Raw genomic sequence first — 20,261 nt, forward strand, 5'->3', positions numbered from 1 at the left:
TTGTTTTAAAGCCCTTGTAAAGGCCGACTTTACTAATAAGAATGTGTATCTAGATGGAGGAGCTTCGCGCGCACCCAAGATGGTCGCGTGAGCACAGGGCTCCCGGACCCTCGCCACCTCCATCGACTATCCTGTACTTTATCCTGGTTCGGACGACGGGTGTTTATTGGCGCAGTTCTACTGATCATTTATCTGTTCCCAAAAACTTTTTGGGACTTCGGGGTCCAGAGCTACAGATCGCCGCAGTTTCTGGCCTGCTCCAGGGTGACGCCCGAGCTATCTTGTCTGGCCTGCCGTCCAGTAAGTGAACAACAACGGACTGCCTGACTTGCATGGGCTGGCGACCGCTTTTGGTTTCGATTCCCGTCCGGAGATCAACCTGACTTTGTTAGCTACGTAGACGGCCGGACGTGCCTATACTTTTGGTCTATCCGCTTCTGATGCCGATCTGTCGTGGCTTTCAGTTCTGAGACTGGCACCACCTTCGCCCTTTTGGTCCTGCATTTGCCACCGCAGTCACCATTTTCACCCGCCAACAGGCGACCCGTACGGGTCCAGGATCTAAGATGGCCACCAAGCCAGAGAGTGAGAGGCGCAAGACTAAACCGGGCGTTCGAGGGAGTGCTTTGCAAACGAACATTATGGACCGGTACACCCTCCCTAAAGGATCGCCGGGCGCAGCATCTAAACCCTCGACGGCAATGCCGGAGGACTCATCGATTGAGGAAGAGCCCTCGTTGCGGGATCTCATGGGCGCCATTACCGGTATGAAGGCTTCATTGGGGCAACAATATGAGGCCTTGACTCTCAAACTGGATACTGTGTCGATTGATGTCAATCTGATCAGGGCGGATTTGGCGAAGACAAACGAAAAGGTCAAATCCCTGGATCTCAAGACCACTAGCCTGGTCACTGACGTCTCTGACTTACAGGCTGAAGTCGGGAATCTGCGGAAAGCTAATGACTATTTCTCTGGGCGCCTAGAGGACTATGAAAGCCGTGCCAGGCGCAACAACATCCGCCTGATTGGGGTCCCGGAATCATCGACTGCTGCCTCGACGGACTTATTGGTGGAAGACCTGGTGCTGAATCACTTGGCGCCCAAGGGTCTCAGCAAGTTTTTCGCTGTCGAGCGTGCACATAGGATCCCCGGCGGCACACCTAAATCGGGTGCTAACCCACGACCCATCATTGCGAGGATCTTTCATTTGCGGGACAGAGACGCTATCCTGCAGGCTTCGAGGCAGTCTGGTCCCATTGCCTTTGAGAACTCTACTGTCAGCTTCTATCCGGACTTTACACAACAGGTCCAGAAACAGAGGCTGGGGTTTCAAGGGGTCAAGAAGAGACTCCGGGAAAGGTCTATGAAGTATGCCATGCTCTTCCCGGCCCGTCTGCGGGTGGTTCATAGGGATCGTGCTTTTTGCTTTGACCATCCTGGGGTCGTGAGTGACTGGCTTGACTCGCTGCCTGCGGATCAAGAACCTTTTGAGGACTCTGGCAGATCGGATCGGGCGGACGGTGGCCCGACGGAGCAGGAGTAGATGTCGACTTTGACCCCGTACCCTTCATGTTAGCTTTGAACTGTGCTATACTGTGTCATTAATGTTTGCAAGTATTAGTCCTTTTAGGGGTGGGTGGGGGGTGAGCGGGTCCTTTCTCCTCCTGGGTTTTCTTTTCGTAGATTAGTTGGGTGGTTGGGCGACAGGCACACTGCAAGTTTATGGGGCTTTTTGGTCTTCAGCAGGGGTGCGGGGTGGGGGGTATAGTTGTTTTGGCATTGTTGGGGGGACTGGGTTGTTGGTTTGAATTTTATTGTTATTTGCAAGGCGAAGGAAAGGCAAACTCCTGTTTTATGCAGTTGCTTTGGGTGTGGGGCGGGGAAGGGGCTGAATTCGGGGATGGGGGTAAGGGACTTCAGATACTGTGTTGGAACGTGAACGGGTTGGGGGATGGGATCAAGAGGAGGGTGGTGCTGCAATTGCTGAAACGTTTGTCTCCTGATGTTGTCTTACTGCAGGAGACTCATTTGCTCGGCAACAAGTGCTACGCTCTGAATAGGCGTGGTTATCGCCTTGTGGCGCACTCGGGTTTCACTTCAGGCTCCAGAGGGGCGGGCATTCTGGTTCGGACCTCCCTCCCCTTGGCCATTGATGATGTCCTACTGGATGATAAGGGACGATACGCCGCCATTGTGGGGCGCTGGGAAGGGAAGGTTCTTATTCTGATTTCCGTGTACGTGCCCCCGGGCCTCCAAGCCACCACATTCGCGGATCTGAGTGGACTTATCCTGGGTCTCCCCGAGGGTCTGCTTTTGGTTGGGGGTGATTTTAATGCGGTGGTCTCGGGGATGTGTGACCGTCACCCTCCCAGGGAACTGCCGAAGGCCCAGACTTGGTTGAGTGACTTCCTAGAGACGCTGGGGCTCACTGATTGCTGGCGCTTGCTTCACCCGGGGCGGTTGCAATATACCTATCATTCTGGTGCTCATGGTAGTCTCTCGAGGTTAGATCATATATTGCTGCCCTCGGCCCATGCATCCCTCATACGGGAAGTTAAACATCTGGCAAGGGGTATCTCGGACCATTCTCCGCTTTGGCTGGTGGTTGATGCACGGCAGGGTTCGGCGGGCCGAGTGGCTCCGATTAACCCCTGGTATTTGAAGGACCCCAGGGTCAGGGCTGAGCTGGTTAAAACACACGATTGTTATTTTGCGGAAAATGTGGGCTCTGTTTCCTCCCCAAGTTTACTTTGGGAAGCTTACAAGACTGTCATTCGTGGCCAGGCCCTCTCGTTGATTGGTAGCGTGAAGTTGGCCAACCGTGCTGAGATGGTTCGCCTTGAGGGGGAGGTCACAGCCCTGGAGGGGTGCTTGGAATCTGAGGTCACCGCTGAGGGGTTACATCTATTGGAGTTGAAACAACATGAATACAGGGCTCTGGTCACGGAAGCTGCTAAGGAAATGGGAAGGGAACAGCAGGGCCGCCTGTATGATGTGGGTGATAAGGCTGGGAAATTACTTGCTTGGCTGGATAAGAGGGAGAATGCAAGTCGTGTCGTCCCTGTGATTGTTGCGGAGAATGGAGAGTGTTGTGCTGACCCTGCTGATATTGTCACATGTTTTGCCGATTACTTCCGCGAGGTGTATTCCCAGGTGTCTGATCGATCTGAGCAGGACTCCCACCTGCTATTGCGGGATATTGCACTTCCCCGATTGCCTAACAATGATAGGGATGCTCTGGATGCGCCGCCTACTGTGGACGAGATTGCCGCTGCTGTCCGTTCGGTCCGATCCGGCAAGGCTTCGGGCCCTAATGGGCTCCCCATTGAGCTATATAAACTACGCCCGGACACGCTAGCTCCACATCTGCGCTCTATGTTTCTCGAGTCTTTGGAGGTGGGTTCTCTCCCACCAGACCAGAGACTGGCCACTATAGTCGTCATCCACAAAGATGGTAAACCTCGGGATCGCTGTGCCTCTTTTAGACCCATTTCGTTGATTAATGCGGAGCCTAAAATCTTGGCCAGGCTGCTGGCGACACGTTTGGCGACTGTCATTGGGGACCTGGTTCACCCTGATCAATCCGGCTTTATACCGCATCGCAACACGGCGCTTAACCTCCGAAGGTTGCATGGCGTCTTGGCACGAGCCAAGACGCTACCTGAGCCCGCCATCTTGGCGTCCTTGGACGCTACGATGGCGTTTGATACGATTGAATGGCCGTATTTGTGGGCGGTTCTTGCCAAGTTTGGTTTCGGTCCGGAGTTTGTTCGGTGGGTCAAATTGCTTTACGCCGGTCCCATGGCTCAGGTGGTGGTCAATGGTCGGGTCTCTGCACCCTTTGCACTGGGCAGGGGTACGCGACAGGGCTGTCCCCTGTCCCCCTTGTTGTTTGCTCTCGCCTTGGAACCGCTGGCGGCCTGGTTGAGGTGGGAGCCGTCCCTGAAGGGCATTAGATGGAATTCGGAGTTTGAGGACCGTATATCTCTCTATGCTGATGATATTCTGCTGTATCTCACATCTCCCCGTAAATCCCTCATTGTACTGTTCGATGTCTTAACGTCCTTTCGCAAAAACTCGGGTCTTGTCATCAATTGGTCGAAGTCCTGTGTATACGTCCTGTCGGGAGACGCCCCTCTTCTGCCAAGTGGTTGTCCTATCGCGATTGTGAGAGATGGATTTAAATACCTAGGCATTTTTATCACTCTGAAACCTGAACTGCGGTTTGACCGGAACTTGCTGCCCCCTCTTCAGCGCCTTCGGGCAGATGTTGTCGCTTGGGGGAAACTCCCTCTCTCTCCCCTAGGTAGAGCGCCATTGTTTAAGATGATGTCACTGCCCCGCTTCCTCTACGCATTGCAAAACACACTTGGCGTTGTCCCGGCTAAATATTTCCGTGAGGTTGAGAGTTTACAGAGACAACTGGTGTGGGGGGGTAGGCCCCGGATCGCCATCGCTAAACTGTCGCTCCCGTGGTACGATGGTGGAATTGCTTTGCCTGATATCCGTCGCTACTATTGGGCGTCTCAATTGGGGGCAATAAATCATTGCATGTATGGCCCTTTGCCGAATCCGGCCTTCGAGATGGACAAAAGGTTGTTACCGGGGGGTGACTATAATAGAGCCCTCTACTCGAGAATCACCCCTCGAAACGTAACGGGCCCCACTAGGACGGCTGTCCAGGTGTGGAGACATGCTTCCATGGCGCTTGGGTGGACTGATAAATTGACTCGTGCCACCCCACTGTATGCATCCGATAGACTTGGCTCTCTCTGGCAGTCGAAGGGGTTTGATAGATGGGACTTGATAGGTATCAGCAGGATTGATGATGTTTGGACTAAGGGGAGAATGAAGACGTTTGAGGAATTGAAAACCGAGTACGCTCTGAGCGATCGCGAATTTTTTCGCTATGCGCAGGTCCGCCACGCGGTGCTCTCGGTCTTCCCTTCGGGTGTGGAGATTCCGGAGTCGTCCCCGCTTGAGGACAGGGTACTAGACGGACATGTTCCTGATAGCACGATTTCGCTTATTTATAAAAAATTGATCAACTCCAGGTCTGATCTCCTGTTTCGCCTTAGAGAGGTCTGGATTGGTGATGGGCTGGAGCTGGACGATGAGGACTGGCAGGCGGCAATCTCCTCCCCTAAGGAGGTGGCCATCCAGGCGCGCCTTAGATTTGTGCAACTTAAAATCCTGCATAGAGTGTATGTGACTGGTCCCCGTTTGGTACACATGGGCTTTTCTGTGGATGGATTGTGTCGGCGTGGATGCGGTCTCCTGGGCACCTTTTTACATATCGTTTGGGAGTGCCCTGAGATAGTGCGATTCTGGACCAGTGTGCACGAGGTGATGAGTGAGGTTACGGGGGTGCGATCGATGCCGGAGGCTAGAAGATGCTTGCTGAATGTATGGGAACCAAACGACTACTCCGTATCGCAGCTTCGATGGGTGACCTTGGGCAATATGATCGCCAAAAGAGACATTGCGCAACTGTGGGGTGCTCAGGGACCACCCGGGATTCGGAAATGGAAACAAAACATGGACTGGTGCATGTTCAGGGAAAAAACTGTATATATTTCCCGGGGTACCCCCCGAAAATGGGGGAAGATATGGACTCAGTGGAACACTTACCGTGGCGATATATGTACCCCCCCTCTCCCTGACCCAGATGTTGCACCTACGTCCCCGTAACCCGAGGGTTCCTCCACCTCTTACTGTGTATTGGATACATTTTGTTCCTTCTGCCCCCCCCCATGCGAGACTCTTTCTTGATGGAAACTACGCTCATTGGTTGACCTTCCCGCTCCCACACCATGTACTGCAACGTTGTTTATATTGCTGTCTTCTCTTTTTCTGTGTTCCTTGCAAGTTGTTTGTGTTTGTATTTATAAAATTAATAAAAAGTTTCAAAAAAAAAAAAAGAATGTGTATCTACCCAAATGAACCCTTTTTTTCAACATTAGGAACAAATAATGAAAGACTGGGGAAAAAACAATAACATTCAAACTATTTTGTACAGTTTGCATGCAGCTCTTTGATGACAGTTCGCTACAGTCACTGTTTTATATTACTATGTATTTTATGTACTGCGATAACACAAGGATCTCTGTGAAAAAGCAGTAATCCACTCAGCTATCTATACAAAATACATATTTGTGATGCGCACGGTATGTGTTCTTTGTAGCAGGCATATTAATCCTCAGGAATGTACGTCAGTACAACGCGATCAAAATGATTGCGGTACTTTACGACGCAGCCATTACAACGCAAGTCGTTATTACGACTTGCGTTGGAGGGCGCTGGATTGTGGATTAGTTTAATTTTCTATTCCAACTCCAGCCCACGTAACAGTAGGGAAGGTGTTGGATTAGAAAATCAAACTACTCCTTTACCAAGAGCGCCCTCCAGCGTAAGTCGTAGTAACAACTTGCGTTGTAATGGCAGCGTGGTAAAGAACGCGCGGTTTAAACACCGCGTCATAAAGGATGTTTACCCTTCTCAGGGCTACTTTATGCCACTAGGCAAAACTCCAATCTCTCTCTCTAACAGGAACACTAATAATTATTGGTTATCTTGACATTGTTATTGCTGCCTTGAAGCTGGATGCACAATGAACTCTGCAGAGGTGTTTTGAAATCGTAAGTTATAGCTAAGCACAGAGCACCCCCCCCCCCACCGAGGTCAGGGCTCCCTACCCAAGTCAGCACCCAGTGCGGCTGCACCAGTTGCACTGTCCTAAAGCCGGACCTGTGTGTGTGACTGAACTGTGGTATGATCAATAAATTAGTGTCAGCAGATCACTGCGGCCTAGCAGGATTACAGCGATGGACTTTATCTTGGAGATAAGGTGTATGGTTTTATGCAGCAAACAAAAGGATTTGTAAACAAATTTTTAGGCACTGGGTGTCAAAGGAAGCAGTTTGCTCAGAGCAACAGAAGCTGATGCATGACGCAGAAAACAGTGGCGGTTCCTCAACTAAAGCGGAGGAGCATCGCCCCACTGATTTTAACTGTCTCAACATTTTGCATGAGTCTTTAACTACTTTAACTACAATGATACAAATAGTAAGGTATGATTTTCAAAAGAAATCTCAGTATTTCTCTCTTCAGGATACAAATTAACCTTCACACTGTGCTGACAGGTTATACAAAATTATTTTCCTTATGAAAAAAGTTAGCCACCAGAAGACTACAATGATGTACGTGTGCTGCACCTGATGGATATCCCAGAGCATGTTAGGCTTCACGATGTGGGCAGAGACATGTCAGCACTTGGTGTGAAGGGTACAAATAGCTCTTGTATTTGTTTTTATGTTGTGTTAGGAAGGGGGCGTGGTTCGTCATCAGCCAAGATGGCCGCATGGTCGAAGAGCTCTGCAGCGGCTCTTCCAACCCTCCCTCAATCTGGCGATATTCCGCCCGACCCTGGCGAATGGGGCATACTGGGGGCTCCATCTCAGTTGGAGACTGCCTCTGAGGTCGACATTGGTTCGAGGACTGTGCCCCTGAGCGTCTGGCGGCACTGGGGCCTTCGCGGCAGGTGAGGGCCTCTGCTGGGTGCTCCCAGAGGTCGAGTAAGAGCTGCTGTGGACAGCCGGTGGATGCCGTCCGGGTCTGAGATTGGTTGGGGCCCAGTGGCGTCTGCTCCCCCCTGTGTTGGCTTAGGACGGGGGGCCTGCTTCCTCCTCTGAGAGCAGCGAGGCGATACACCGACAGGATCGAGTGAAGCAATAGCCAGAGTCAGTGCCTCGCCCCCTGTCCCCTGGGTGAGGAGCGGCATCCAGGGGAACAGCAGCGACTGGAGCGTGGCCTGGGGGACCAACAGTGAAGGTGACTTACAGATGAGGCGGCCTGCCGCAGATGCATGAGGGGCTGCCTTTGAGGCAAACTGCAGGGACTCGGCAGATGAAAGCGTGCATTGAGCCTCTGACAGCGGAGTCCAGCGCTGCCCTCATCGGCTGGGATAAAGATTCACTATCCAGCGACGTGGCTGGTGGACCGGCGTGGAGTAAGGAGCAGTAACGATGCGTAGGGCTGTGGCGAGGTGAGGGAGAACAGCGGGATTGGACCTGCGGCCTTGCGGGCCAGTGGCGGTCTGTGCAGCGGTTGTCTAGATCCTGAGATATTGGCCTCAGTCCTGGAAATTGTGAGGTTCAGTCGGTAGCAGATGGGGAAGACGAGATCGGAGCGCCTGCTGGACAGTCTCCCCCCCCCGCTCTGAGCTGCTGTATTTGTGTGCATCCTGATAGTTGGCATTGGGAATAGAACAGCAAGGGGGCAGATACTTGGCCGGGACCAGTGAGCAGGGGGATCCCCCCTTTTTTTTCTCCTAACATCGCATCTGTTGGGGCAATCCCCCAGTGGGACTCAACACCGAGTCAGACACATGACCGGAGGGAGAGATTGGGGGTAAGGGAGCCCTCCTCCGGAAAAAACATAATGCGGCCCAAGGGTGCACCCCCCACCCCCAGGCCAACAAGCAGGACAAATATGCAGGGCCCAGACAGATGATGACGGAGGGAGTCGCATAGAGGGGTCAGGAGGCAGCGGACCCCTCGCTTGGTGCTATAATGGCAGCCATCCAAGAGCTGGAAATGATCCTTGAGTCAAAAATGGATAAAGTTGCCATAGAGGTAAACCTCATCTGGGTGAATATGAGCAAGACCTCAGAGAAGGTCACTGTAGCAGAGACAAACATCAGTGAACTTCAATCCACCACTCGCATACTGGAAGATCGGGTACAACACCTGTCCCACCAACACAAGATAATGGCTGCAAACATCAGGGTGGTGGGTGTCCCTAAGGAGACGGAGGGCCCCTGTATGGGCTCTTTCTGGAGGATCTCATTGTACACCACCTGAAGCCTAAGCGCATCTCGAACCTTTTCTCCATTGAAAGAGCGCACAGAGCACCCTGGCTTTGGCAGCGATCCCCCCAGAACCATCATTGCCAGGATCCTTAATTACCATGACACCATTCTGCAGGCCGCATGCACCAGGGGTACCTGCCATATAAAAACGTGCAGATACGGTTCTTTCCAGACTTCACCCTCCTGGTGAAGCGCCAACGGCCAATGAGGTTAAGAGCGGTATGGGACGAAAACCTGGAATACATGATGCTAATCCCAGCCAAGCTTCGGTGTTGGACAATGGCAAGTCATGGTACTTTACAGCACCTGAGGAGGTGTGGGACTGGTTTGAAGGCGGATGAGTGACCAAACAACAGAAATGACAGGAGCGGGATCGACGTCAATGCAGGGACCAGGGTGATGGCTCTCCCTGTGGGCCAAACAAAAACGCTTTGTGTGGAAGACTTTCCCCAGATACTCGCCCTCCGAGTCCACCTAGGTGAGCATGCTGTGGGTGGGGGAACTTTGAAATCCACTTGACGATGATGGAAGATAGAAAAAGACAGCACTGGGTGCCAGGCCCTAGATGCGCCTAGAGCGCAATGGACTGAGTATTGTACTCTGATCTTTTCTAAATTTGAAGGTCACATAAGTGATGGGGCTTCGTTACGGCACACAAAAGGACATACATTAAATGCTAGAGTAAGAGTGAGGGTGGGAGGGCTGCCATCAGTTTATAGCAGGTGGTGCCAGCGGACCCCAGTGTGCAGTGATGGTTATAATTGGGCGACATGCGCTCGGCAATTGGGGATGTGGGTTGTTTTAGACCTACTGTGCAGGATAGCGGGATTTACATCATGCTCCAGAGGGGTGGTGATCCTAGCTAAAAACACAGTAACCTTTCTGCTGAGTCGTACTTGGCAAGACCCACCGGGCAGGTACATGGTGCTGGCTGGGACATGGGAAGGCTGAGCTCTTAACCTATGCTCCACTTACATACCACTGAAGTTACACGCTGAAACTCTTCAAGAGCTTCCCAATCTAATACTAGATATGTCCCCTAGCATCATCATACTAGGCGGAGATATGAACGCCACAATGTTGCCAGACCAGGATAGGGCTACGGTATCTCTTGGGGCAGCCAGGCCGCAGCCGCTGCGAGATTTTGCAGAGCAATGGGGCTCTCGGACTTGTGGAGGGTGCATAATCCGAATGCTAGGGAGTATACACATATCTCTGTGGCACACAATAGTGGGTCTCATCAGGAATACATTTTCACACAGAGCATACATGTGGGACAGTTCCGCGAGCCAAGACACAGAGGACGGGGTATATCGTATCACTCCCCAGTTAAGTTTATTCTGGCTCGGTGAGCTCACATTGTACCCTGTGGGAGGCATATAAAGTGGTGGCCTGGGGCTGTGACCAGGCAGTGGTTGGGGGCAAAGAAGAAGGAGCTGCGCTCTCAGTGCAATAAACTGGAACAAGAAGTCACTGCTATGGAGGTGCAGCTGGGGTGGGAGGCGTGATTGACCCCATTCTGGGACAAGTTTCAGCCTCAGCCAGAGGGAGCTCAGAGACGTAGAGGGAAATGCAGCTCACCTACAAGCGGAGCCACGCAGACACGACTATATGATATGGGAGATAAGGACAACAAACTAATAGCATGGCTGGAGAAGAGGGACAGAGACCAGAGCTGGGTCCCGGAACTCCGGGTCCCTGACGGTTCTTCGTGAAGGTCCAGAGCGGATATAGTGGAGGCTTTTTCAACCTATTATGAAGCATTATATTAGTTTGTCTCTAGCAGAACGGGAGATGAGAGTGCCAAACTGCTCAAGGACATTCCCCTGCCAGAGCTCTCTGAGGAGGACAGGGAGGCAATCAACTGATACCTAACGACGGAGGAGATTGTGAAGGCCATTCAGGATTTACAATCCGGAAAGGCAGCAGGCCAAACAGACTACCGGCTGAATTCTATAAATGTATGACATATGGAGTGGCCCATCTGATGCTAAACATGTTCCATACTGCGCAGAAAGATGGGCGACTACTAGAGGACCTAAGATTGGCCATCATTGTAGTCATTCCAAAGAAAGGTAGACCCTCGGAGCTATGCAGCTCCCACAGGCCCATCTCCCTACTCAATTTCGAAGCCACATTCTTGGCAAAGGTATTGGCTAATCAGCTGGGTCCAATCGCCTCCACTGTAATTCACCCTTACCAATCAGGATGTATGCCACATAGGAGCACCGGGTTGAATCTCTGATGTTTGTACGGAGTCATGCATGTGACGATGACCGGACCAGCTGAAGCCGCAGCAGTGCTTTCATTGGATGCTATGAGGGCATTCAATAGTATTGAGTGGCCATACCTGTATGCGGTTTTATCCAGACTTGGTTTCGGACCGAAGTTTTGTGTCTGGGTCGCCTCCTATACTGTGACCCGCTGGCGAGGGTCCATGTGAATGCAACAATATCCAGATTGTTGTCTTACACCGGGGAATGCAACAGGGATGCCCCCTTTTCCCTATGATCTTCTCACTGGCACCTAAACAGCTCGTGGTGTGGGTACGTGGGGGCACTCTTGTTCGTAGTATTGATGTTGGGTGCGACTGGGAGGAGCGAATCTCTTTGTACGCGGACGACATTCAGAACTGTGCATACAAACCCCGCCAGACGTTCCATAGATTCATTCACATATTCCAATATTTTGGCATTTATTCAGGCTGCCAGGTAAATTGGGACAAGTCCTCGGTTTTTCCCTTGGCCGGCGAAATCCCGCCTCTCACATCCACCTGTGCACCCTTGGTCCAGTGAGATGAATTAAAGTACTTAAGTATTTGGATCACTAAGTCAGAGGAAGACTTCATGTCTCGGAATATACACCCCCAACTGGAGAGATTGCGGGGGGACGTGGCCCACTGGCGGCGCCTCTCTGTCTCCCTCATGGGTCTAGCAGTCTTATTCAAGATCATGGCCCTCCCTTGCCTGCTGTATGCACTCCCGAACACCCCATATCAGATTCCTGTGCGTTCTTTTGGATGGTTGAGCCGGAGCAGCGCAACCTGTTGTGGGGGCGGAGGGGGGACGGGGTTGCCTGCTCCTAGCATTGCGTAAGCTGCAGCGAGGTGTCTATGAGGGGGGACTACCGGCACCTGACATCAGGAGTTATTATTTGGCATCTCAGCTCATCAGCATCATTGACTGGGTCTTTGCACCCTACACCGAATCAGCATACCGAGTGGACTGCCAATGGAAACGGAGGTTACCAAGCTGTGCTGAATCACAGGGGGCATGAGAAACTTCTTCCTGTACATAAACGGACTGTGATACAAGCATGGTGAGTGGCTACGAAGTTACTGGGGTAGGAAACCGAATTTACAGAACAAACCCTGCACTGGAAATGCGATCTGCTGGGAAACGTGGGGTGCCTGCAGGGTTTTTGCAGGTGGAGCCTCATCGGGATAGACAGTCTTGGGGATGTTTGGCGGAATGGGCAATGATTACTTTCGAGGACCTGCAGACAGACTATCAGGTGGGTGATGGGGAGCGGTTCCACTACCTACAGTTGAGACATGCCCTGTGTTGTCATGGGCCAGAGGGAGAACTGGTACCCAAATACTCCCTACTTGAGTACCGACTATAACTCGACACGATAATTGACAAGGCAGTGTTTCTTACATACATAAAGCTTATGAACAATTCCCCAGACCCTATGGCCCCCTGAGGGGGGCATGGGACACAGACGTGGGGCGGCTGGAGGACGAAGACTGGGCAGAGGCCGTACAGAGTCCTAGGGAGATTGCCATATCAGCATAACTCAGACTGATCCAATTCTGGATCCTACACAGGTCATATGCCCCAGGACACTTCAACACCAACTGGGTCGATGTGACTCCGACCAATGTGCCAGGGGTTGCGGGAAGGTAGGTACCGCCTTCCACATTCTCTGGGCCTGTCCCAAGATTCAGCACTACAGAGCAGGAGTGGCCCGCGTGATGACCACTGAGGTGGGTCTTCAGGTCCTGGTAGAGGCAAGGTGGCACCTATTGGGAGTGACAGGGGAGGTACACTGACCAAACCACACTAAAACATGGCTCATGTTAGCTTTTGGGGGTGGAGAAAAGGAACATTGCGAGGAAATGGGGGCGGGCTGATTTTCCGAGGATACGGGACTGGAAACACGATCTAGATTGATGTCTGCAGGGGGAGAAAGTCGTCTATCAGAGCAGAGGGTGCCCCTAAAAATGGGAAAAGATCTGGGCTCCATGGGAAAAGTACAGAACTTAACAATGTAGGGTTGGAGATGTATGGGGACGGAAGAGGATTGTCACACTGTGTTATAGGAATCTGAAAGTATGAGTTTTCTATTTTTGGGACTGTGCTGTTATCTCTGATCACTACCACCAGATTATACCCTGTCTCTGCATTGTTTGTAATGGTGTACTAAGCAACTGTTTAATAAAAATAATGTTTAAAAAAAATCTTGTGTTAGGAAGGTTGCAATAAAACATTTTTAACCTACAACTACACAATTATAGCTGTTTGATCACACCACAGATGAAAAAACATAACCACCTTGTAATACTCAGATGACTTCTGAGTACTGTGATCTCGCTGGGGGTAATTGCCCACAGTGAAGAGGAGACTCAATGATAAAATATACTGTCCGCATGGGCAACAGCCAAGCTACATTTTCATAAAACAACCAACGTTAGCTATCTGCAACCAGTGATGCTACTTCGAAGAAGTCATACGACACCTGATAATATAAAACAGGACACTTCCCTGGACCTAGGCGGACGTCCTCTGTTTATATCCTCTCCGGTTGGTAATCAGTAAGCGAGGTGCCCCCTGTAAGAGTGAAGCCATATGCGGTAATGAGGGCAGCGCCTCCTTTAAGAATGTTCCAAGTATGGGCAGTAATCATCGTGCCACCTGTAAGACTAGAGCCATATCCAGGTGACAAGGGCAGTGTCTCATTTAGGAATGTGGCCAAGTATGGGCAGTAGTTGTAGTGCCCTGTGTAAGAGGGGCACCATATCCAGGCAACAAGGGCAGCACTCCTTTAGGAATGTGGTCAAGTACGGGCACTAAGCAAAGTGCCCTGTGTAAGTGCGGAGCCATATCCAGGTAACGAGGGCAGTGCCCCCCTTAGGAATGTGGCCAAGTATGGACAGTAATTGTAGTGCCCCCATTATGAGTGGAGTCATATGCGGTAATGAGGGCAGCGCCTCCTTTAGGAATGTGGTCAAGTATGGGCAGTAAGCGTAGTGCCCCCTGTTAGAGTGGAGTCATATCCAGATATTGAGGGCAGAAACTCCTATAGGAATGTGGCCAATTATGGGCAGTAATTGTAGTGCCCCCTGTAAGAGTGGAGCCATATGCGGTAATGAGGGCAGCGCCTCCTTTAGGAATGTGGCCAAGTATGGGCAGTAATTGTAGTGCCCCTTGTAAGAGTGGAGTCATATGCGGTAATGAGGGCAGCGCCTCCTTTAGGAATGTGGCCAAGTATGGGCAGTAATTGTAGTGCCCCTTGTAAGAGTGGAGTCATATGCGGTAATGAGGGCAGCGCCTCCTTTAGGAATGTGGCCAAGTATGGGCAGTAAGCGTAGTGCCAGCTGTAAGACTGGAGCCATATCCAGATAACAAGGGCAGAGCCTCCTTTAGGAATGTGGTCAAGTATGGGCAGTAAGCGTAGTGCCCCCTGTTAGAGTGGAGTCATATCCAGATATTGAGGGCAGAAACTCCTATAGGAATGTGGCCAATTATGGGCAGTAATTGTAGTGCCACCTGTAAGACTGGAGCCATATCCAGGTAACAAGGGCAGCGCCTCCTTTAGGAATGTGGCCAATTATGGGCAGTAAGCATAGTGTCCCATGTACGAGCGGTGCTATATCCAAGTAACGAGGGCAGCGCCTCCTTTAGGAATGTGGCCAAGTATAGGTATTAAGCGTAGTGCCTATGTAGGAGTCAGTGAAAAAAAAACCCTAGTTCTAGAATGCTAATAAACAATTAATTAAAAGCATGCTTGGCCAAAGGATCAACAGTGATTGGAGGAAATACCGAGGCAAAACCAGGAAGTGAGCTGCATCCATGATGTCCCCTTGTGACAAGCAGCCAGAGTTCAAAGCGAACGAAGGTGCAGTACAAAGAGTAGCTCAATTTCATTCCAAAATTAAGTAGTCAAGTAATTTAATGTAAGTCTACGAAGACAGTGTGCCCGGGGCCCTTGCCAAAGGAAACCAAATGCTGGGGTTTAAAGTCCCCAGCTGCAGCCTGCAGGTCCTTAACCCCTTCGGTGCGACGGACGGCCGGGGACTGTCCGACGCACCAATGCTCATGTGCGTTAGACGGCCCCTGCCCGTCCTATCACATGGCCCAGGGAATCCCTTCAGTGCGGGCAACAGAGGGATTCCCTTTCACTCCCAACAGCCTCGGAAGCTGGGGAAGAGCATCCCCATCACCCGAGGCTGCTGCTTTGGTTTCCCTGAAATGACGATCAGCGCGCACGTCGCACTGACGTCATTTCAGTGAAACCGAAACTGAAATGAGTCAAAAGGCTCATTTCAGTTTCGCTTTCTACGTGCTCAGGGGGCTAGCTCAGTGGCCAGTGGGATCCACCCACTAGCCACCAGGGAGGGGGGGAGCAGCCCCTTGGGCAAGGGCCTTTTCTCCCTCCCCAAAAATATGGTACATTCAGTCTTTCTGTCCCCCTGGGGGGCTGAAAGCCCACTATAAACCAAGGATTTTTTAATGGCAATTTCAATTGGGGGTGGGGGCAGCCCAAAACGGGCATGCCAATGCCCCCTCCCACAAAATTTACAGTCTTTCTGCCGCACCTGGGGGGCTGTAGCCCCCAATCTGCTGTGGTCCTGGGCTTGGCAGCTATCTATGGAAACCTACCAAACTCACACATTTCCGAAAACTAGAGACCCGGAGGAGTCCAGGGTGGTATGGGTTGCATGGATCCCCCAACGTTTACCTACCCAGAATTCCCTGCAAACCTCAAATTTTGATGAAAAAATCCAATTTTCCCCACATTTCTTTGTGGTAAAGTTGTGGGATCACCGGGCTGACACAAATTTCCTGCCACCAGCATTCCCCCAGGTCTCCTGATAAAAATGGTACCACACTCTTGTGGGTGGGTCAAGTACCCACGACAGGCAAGGGCCCAAAACTTATGGTAGAGACATCAAAATTACCTATGATAAAACAATCAGCTTTTGCAAGGGGGGTCACATGAGTTTTTGGTCCCGGGCTTGGCGGCTATGTAGAGAAACATACCAAACCCACACATTTGTGAAACCTAGAGACCCGGGGGAGTCCAGGGAGGTATGGCTTGCAAGGATCCCCCAACGTTTCCCTACCCAGAATCCCCTGCAAACCTCAAATTTTGATGAACAAATCTAATTTTTCTCAAATTTCTGTGTGGTAAAGTTGTAGTATCACTGGACTGACACAAATTTCCTACCAGCGTTCCCCTAGGTCTCCCAATACAAATGATACCTCACTATTGTGCGTGGGCCAAGTACCCACGACAGGCAAGGGCCCAAAACGTATTGTGCAGGCATCAAAATTACCTATTAAAAAAAAACCTGGTTTTGCAAGGGGGGTCACCTGGGTTTTTGGGCCCATGCTAGGCAGCCATCTTCGTAACCTATCAAACCCAAATATATCTGAAAACTAGATACCCGCAGCAGTCAAGCAAGGTATGGATTGTGTGGATTTCCTACAGAGAATCCCCTGCAAACATCAAATTTAGTTGAAAAAAATCAAATTTGTTTCAAGTTTCTGTGTGGGAAAGTTGTGGGCAGTCGCACTGACGTCATTTCAGTGAAACCGAAACTGAAATGAGCCAAGAGGCTCATTTCAGTTTCGCTTTCTACGAGCTCAGGGGGCTAGCTCAGTGGCCAGTGGGATCCACCCACTAGCCACCAGGGAGGGGGAGTAGCCCCTTGGGCAAGGGCCTTTGCTCCCTCTCCAAACATATGGTACATTCAGTCTTTCTGTCCCCCTGGGGGACTGAAAGCCCACTAGAAACCAAGGATTTCTTATGGCAATTTCAATTGGGGGTGGGGGCAGCCCAAAACGGTCATGCCAATGCCCCCTCCCACAAAATTTACAGTCTTTCTGCCGCACCTGGGGGGCAGTAGCCCCCAATCTGCTGTGGTCCTGGGCTTGGCGGCCATCTATGGAAACCTACCAAACCCACACATTTCTGAAAACTAGAGACCGGAGGAGTCCAGGGAGGTATGGGTTGCATGGATCCCCCAACGTTTCCCTACCCAGAATTCCCTGCAAATCTCAAATTTTGATGAAAAAATCCAATTTTTCTCACATTTCTTTGTGGTAAAGTTGTGGGATCACTGGGCTGACACAAATTTCCTGCCACCCAGCATTCCCCCAGGTCTCCCGATAAAAATGGTACCTCACTCTTGTGGGTGGGTCAAGTACCCGCGACAGGCAAGGGCCCAAAACTTATGGTAGAGACATCAAAATTACCTAAGATAAAACAATCAGCTTTTGCAAGGGGGGGTCACATGAGTTTTTGGTCCCGGGCTTGGCGGCTTTGTAGAGAAACCTACCAAACCCACACATTTGTGAAACCTAGAGACCCGGGGGAGTCCAGTGAGGTATGGCTTGCAAGGATCCCCCAACGTTTCCCTAACCAGAATCCCCTGCAAACCTCAAATTTTTTTTTTTCACAACAAATTTTATTGATTGATTCGAGCAGAATGAGAGAAGCGGTTCCCCACAATCAGGAGATCACCACCAAGCATCGTGTTACAGTTTACATTGTAATAACTATGACCAATCAAGAAGAGGAAGAAAACCAAGAAAATCAACCCCCTCCCCCACACCTACCCCCACCAACTCCCATTACCCAACTACCCTACTACCCACCCCTTATCCCTCCCTAACCCTATGCACGTGCATATAGAAAACCGTCAGTGTTCGTTCATAGTGTGATAGGCATGACACAATTTACAGGCCCGCATGGTACCCACCACCTACACATCTTCCTCATGTTCCACAGGGGGATCCAATGGCAACTCCCTATAGTCTGCCCACCTCTTCCAGATCTTGAAGTGTTTACGGGGGCATCCTCTCGCCTCAAACACCGGCCGTTCCAGCCCCATATAGTAGTCTAGTCCGGCCTTCCATGCACACAGGGGGGGGGGCTCGTTCTCCCTTCCACGCTCGGGCCAGGTCTCTTTTGGCAACTACCAGCCCCAGCAACAATAGATGGCGTTTATATATGTTCCCGCCAACCCCCTCAAGTATGTGGAGCAACCCCAGTCGATGAGTGCGTGGGAGGTCCCATCCCAAAACTTCAGACAGGCAGCCCCATACACCCCTCCAGAAGCCAATCAGTCTAGGACACGACCACACCGTATGCAGCAGCGTGCCCGCTGCAGCCCCACACCTCAGACATTCCGGCGAGCCAATCAGTCCTGCCTTCCAAAGCCGTTCTCGGGTATAATAGGCCCTATGGAGATACTTAAACTGAATTAATCTAAGTCGCATTGCTATTGCGGTCCCCTGTGGGGATTCCAGGGCTTCCCTCCAGTCGTCTTCGTCGAGGGGTCCAACATCAGCCTCCCAAGCCGCCCTCAGGGGAAGCAGGGTGGAGGAGCAATGAGTGACCATCGTTTGGTAGATACGGGAGACCTTCTTATCTCCGAGGTCTCCCATGAATACTTTCGCCTCGACAGGGCTGAATTCAGGGAGCGATTCCAGGTTAGCAACACTGGGCGTAATTGCGTGACGAAATTGTAAATAGCGAAAGAATTGGGTTTGGGGCATATGGAACTCAGTACTGAGTTCTTGGAACGATTTAAGAGTGACCCCGGACATTACATGTCCCAGCGTCGAAATCCCAATCGCCTCCCAGCCGTCGAACCCCGGCAGCGTGGAAAGTTCGGGGAGTCGTCCATTATGCCACAACGGCGTTTCCGCAGTTAGTCTACCCCACCAGCCCATGCGACGCAACGCCTGCCGCCACACAGCAAAGACATTTTTCGTGACGCATGGCAATGGCCGCCGCAGCCGGGCCGAATAAAGAATCGTGTGTAGTGTACTATCCCCCATCAGAGAGCGCTCCAGGGCGTACGCCGGATCCCCCCTGTCACCGTACCACCATTCATTGAGTATTAGTAGTTGGGAGGCTTGGTAATAGGACAGTAGATCTGGGGTGGCCAAGCCACCGCAATACGTGGAGAGGAAGCATGTACGTAGTGCCACTCTGACCGCTCCCCCAGCCCACAAGAAACGACCCAAGGCAGAGTTGACCTGCCGAAACCACTGGGGAGGGATGGGGTGAGGATAGTTCTGCAGCTAGTATAAGAGACGCGGAAGCGCCACCATTTTGAAAATCGCAGACCTACCGAAAATAGTTAGAGGCATCCGGGACCACGTTTTAACATCTGCTTGAACCCTCTCCCACACCGGCACTATGTTGCGGTCCCATGCGGTGTGCATTGACTCGGATAGGAACACCCCCAGATATTTCAATCCTCCGGTTGCCAACTGTAAACCTGTCGCCCAGGGGTCCATCACCACTCCGCGCCCCAGTACCCATAAGGTGGATTTGCCTAAATTTAAATAAAGGCCCGAGACCTCCCCAAAGATTCGCATAATTTCTAAGACTCGGGGCCCCGAGCGGCACAAGTCAGTAAGGAAGAAGAGGACATCATCCGCATATAGGGCAATTCTATCCACAAGGGTCTCGGTCCATACGAAGCCCCGCAACTGTGCGTCTATGCGCACCCAAGAGGCCAGAGGTTCCATGGCCAAGGCGAACAGGTATGGGGACAATGGGCACCCCTGACGGGTCCCCGGTCCGATGGAAAATGTTTCGGATATCGCCCCGGCGACCCGCACTGACGCCGTGATATCCGTGTACAGCAGTGAGATATATGACAGAAACACTGGGCCCAGGTTGAGACGAGGCAGGAGCGCAAAGAGGTACGTCCAGCTAACTGAATCAAAGGCTTTATGAATATCAGCCAGTAACAGAGCCGCCTGTTCCCCGGTGGCCCCCATGGCATCTACCGCCGCCTGCGCATGCCGGATGTTGTGTCGTGTCGCCCTATGAGGCATAAAACCGGCCTGGTCAGGGTGGACCAGGTCCGTCATATATGGGAGTAAACGGTTTGCTAGAGCCTTTGCTAGTATTTTAGCCTCTATATTGAGCAATGAGATGGGGCGATATGAGTCGTGTCTGTCAGGGGGTCTACCCGGCTTTTGGAAAACCACAATTTCAGCGTGGCGCCAGTCAGGAGGCAACCTACCCCGCGCCCGTGCCGTCTCCAGTGCACATCGATAATGGGAACCTAGTTGGAGTTGGAATTTCTTAAAAAATTCACAGGGGTAGCCGCTCGGTCCAGGTGCCTTCCCTACATTAAGT

The 20,261-nt window shown here is 51.5% G+C and overlaps 1 protein-coding gene across 2 annotated transcripts in view; it reads right to left on the reverse strand.

The window, feature by feature from the left end:
* AQP10 (aquaporin 10) overlaps positions 1-20,261 on the reverse strand; it is a 135,025-nt gene that overhangs the window by 10,223 nt on the left and 104,541 nt on the right. The window lies entirely within an intron of this gene.

Source organism: Lissotriton helveticus, chromosome 12 (assembly GCF_964261635.1).
Source record: "Lissotriton helveticus chromosome 12, aLisHel1.1, whole genome shotgun sequence".
Classification (NCBI taxonomy): Eukaryota; Metazoa; Chordata; class Amphibia; order Caudata; family Salamandridae; genus Lissotriton; species Lissotriton helveticus.